Source organism: Struthio camelus, chromosome 4 (assembly GCF_040807025.1).
Source record: "Struthio camelus isolate bStrCam1 chromosome 4, bStrCam1.hap1, whole genome shotgun sequence".
Classification (NCBI taxonomy): domain Eukaryota; kingdom Metazoa; phylum Chordata; class Aves; order Struthioniformes; family Struthionidae; genus Struthio; species Struthio camelus.
The window spans coordinates 76,864,209-76,868,073 of NC_090945.1; positions in this window are offsets into that span (position 1 = coordinate 76,864,209).

Sequence of the window (3,865 nt, forward strand, 5' to 3'; positions counted from 1 at the left end):
TTTTGTAAGGTAAGATGTGCTAAAGGGTTACCTATATCTGTTTCTCTTTAAAAAAAAAAAAACAAAAAAAAACCCTTTATTTGGAGTAAATGAGCTTTTACTGAGTCTCAGTGTTACTGTAGCAATGCAAGTAATGCATGAATATCATCAGCCCTTTTTGCTTTTATAACTGGTTGTATTAAATATTAGAATACATTAGATTATAAGTACAGGTAGGGGAGATACTCATATCACATGAAAATTAATAAGATTTGCACGTTTGAAATCTATTCAGACTTCTGAAAACAAAATACATTTCCATTTAGCCTTTCCAAAATCAGTAGAGCTGTCCTCAGAGTCTTCAAAGAGATTTCAGTGTCAGAAGATTACCTGCTGTTTTATTTCCATTTGGCACAGCATAGGATTTTTTTCCTCCGTTGCAAAAGTGATTACCTTGATCTTTAAAAACAAAACCTTTTATATAGTTCAAGTCAAGCAGTTAAAACTGAAGCAATGAGGAAAGAAATAACTTCCCATTTTGTGCTATATATCAGCGCTCTCAATCTAGGGATTTAGTTCCAGTTTATTTCTCCTTTGTACAATTAAACTGTCAAAAGGTAGTGTTTTTTTATTTATCTGACTGTATTTTTCCAACAGCAAGTGGCTTCAGAAGTTTAACCCAACATGGTATTATAATCACCGAGAGGTTAACGGCTGCACTTTCATCTTGGGGCAGGGATTTTTGATACCACTTGCAGCTGCTTGTTATTTATTTTTTGTTTTCATTACTTTTTTTTCAACAAGTTAGTGCTGGGAAGGATAACTAAAATTTTCCATGTAATCTGAACACTGAATGGGTATAAAATACTGACTAAGATGAAGAACTCATTTTTGAAAGACTAAACCCTATATGTCATTAAATTTCTCAAATTATTAATGTTTGGGTTGAGAGGGAATACTGTTGTTCTTTTGCAGTAGAGCAGGAAAGTAAAATCTGGAGAGGGACATTACTTAATCAAAAAAAAAAAACAAAAACCATTCAGTGATGTAAGAAAAAATTAACATTAATAAATGCAGTCCAAAAACCAAATTTAAATTTTTAATTATCAGACCAGCAAGACTCTGGACTGGCTTTCCACTGGGACAGGGTAGACAATGACTTTCTCTAGTTCTAAAAAGAGATTGTGTTTACATGCAGGATTGTATGACATGGCTGACTGCAATAACGCAACTGGACTCAGTGACCTACAGAAGCTTTAGGTTGGCAGGTTTAATAACAGGAACGCCTGGATTTCTCTGAAATCTTAAAAAGTTTAATTCATGTGGTGGCTGGTAAGTTATATACAATGATTCAGGAGCAGAGGTGTACCTCTACATACATTTCCCAGACACTACAAGATTATTCATTGTTACTCTGGAGCACCTCACAACAGATTCTTCCCTCCAAGTCAGCAGTGGTCCTTACATAATCATTCAGTTTTCAGAAAAGGTTTTGCAGGAGTCTTTAATGCAGTTTACGGCATGCTCTGAGTTAGGCCCAATTAATAGTAATAGAGCTTCTAGCACAGTAGGTCTTTGCTTTTTTGAAATTTCATAGCTGGTTGCACTTCCACTGCAGTCTTGCCTGTAGCTTTTTATCTGTCCACTTGTAAGAGCCTGCTGTTTGACTCAACACCTACTTGAGATTTTGTTCTTCCAGCATGCTTTGCTTTTCTTCATCTCAACTGTAGATAAGTTTCAAGTGAAAGTTTCAAATCTCAGAGGCCCTTCGGATTTCTTCCTTGGCAAGAAGGGGATTTTAAGGAGGGCCAGACAAGTATAAAATATTCAGGGATCTATTGTTGATGCAGAATCAGCCCAGAAGTTCCTTGATGGCTAGATATATCTCAGGAGTTACAGGGTGCTGTCATTGGACTAAGTCAAAAGGGACATTAAAAAAAAAATCTGGGAATGAGATTGGGTTTGAAAATTCATAAATGAAATAGCAGAGGTGACAGGTAGGCTTCTATCTTCTTATCTGTTCTCAGCTATCACTCACATATGAAGTGGTATCAGACTAGATTGTATCAACTGGTTTGATCTCTGATAGATTTCTGTGCAGAGAGTAAATTTGCTGGATGAGCATCACGTTAAATTCTCTCTTGAAATAAGCAGTATGGATAAATCTCAGTGCCACCGTTGAGCCCACGGAGCTTAGTGAGAAAAAAAAAAAAACATTGATTTAACTGGCACAAAATGAAACACATACCTATAAATTAGCATTATCAAAGCCTTCACAGTTAGGAATACAGGATATATATATATCTTAAGTACACTCTGATCAGCAGAATTCTTTTGCTCTAACTCAGAAAGCTCTTTAATTCCCCTGCAAGTCTCCCATCTATCTACAGTATTTCAGCTGTTAGTTTTCAATCTGAGTTGTAAATTGTTTGGAGCTGGTGCCTTCTTTTTAAGTCTCTATTCTGTCCAGTCTCATGTGCAGCGGAGCTCTGATTTGTGAGCAGGGGAGTGCAGAAGTATGCAGGTTTATAGATGCCGTATGTACCAAATGCACCGTGCATGTGCCGCATAGGCACCACATATGTACCAAATTCCTTTTCTCACACTGAACTGGCTGCATAAACGCTCAGCTAAACAAGAGGATAGCAGCTTACTGCTTGACCTACTTGGCAGGTTATCCCTGAAGTTTAGATAAGCTCCTCCACATCCAACTCGTGGGGGAATCCATGACGGACACGCTGCTGTGGAGAGAGTGTAAGGGCTTTGTCAGAGGGTTCATAAACTTAAATCCAGACCATCAACAGGACTGTATTACCTGGAAGGGAAAAAGAAGCCCTTTCAAAACCTGTATTAATTTGCTTTAAACCCTTTGTTTGCAGATCCTTATGTATTTAAGAGCGGGAGGATGGATTTCTAGTCCACTTGCAACCATGCACTGCTCTTTTAACGAGGCAGGCTGAATAGCAGACGTGGCTGGACTGCAGAGCAACGTTAGTAGCATGGATACCAAATCTATTCCCGTTCGCTGTGTTCACACGCTTGGCTTTTTCGAAGAGCAGTTTGCGTTGGGAGCAGAGCTAGTCTGCTGCAAGTACCTGCTTCTCAGCATCCAGGACATTTTTCATTTATCAAAACCACAGCTAACCGCTGCTGCGCAACGTGGTCGTGTAGCAACTAACGACGAACGTGGCTTAGTTCTTGGCACAATCATGTTCTCGTTAAGAAATTCTTTGCTATTACCACCAGAAGGAACTGCTGCAGTTTGAGGTATGATACCATTAGGCTGCTAAATCATTGATTCCTTAGGTCAGGGGCTGCCTTTTCCTCCGCGTCCGTGCCGGAGCCTGCCGCGGCGACGCTCCCCAGCGCTACGCCGAGACGCTTGGTGAGGCGCTTCCCCAAAACCCGGTTTTAAACCGCTGTGACTCTTTCCCAGGGCTCGCGCCGCACTGCTGCTATCACGCTCCGAGAGGAGAACGGGGGTTTCTGAGCGGGGAGGCCTGAGCTCTCCGGCGAGAGCCGAGCCCCCAGGGGCTGTCAGGGGCCGCGGGAGGCCTCACGGAGCGAGAGCCCACAAACGGGAACCGCAGCCAGGCCCGAACACGGGGGAAAACCCGCAGCTAGAGCCGAGGCCCGGGCGACACGTCCCCGCCGGGCCGCGAACTCGGGGCTCCCGCAGCACCGGGCGGCGCGGGGCGGCCGTGAGGCTCGGCGGGGGGGGGGCGCGCGCCGGCCGTTGGGCGCGGCGGCTCCCCTCAGGGCGAGCGGGCGGCTTCTTCCTCCTCCTTCTCCTCCTCCTCCTCCTCGGCGGCGCCCGGTGCGGGGAGCGAGGGCGGGAGCGGCTCCGTCCCCGGCCGGAAGAGGAAGGCCGGCGCCGCGGCGTGCG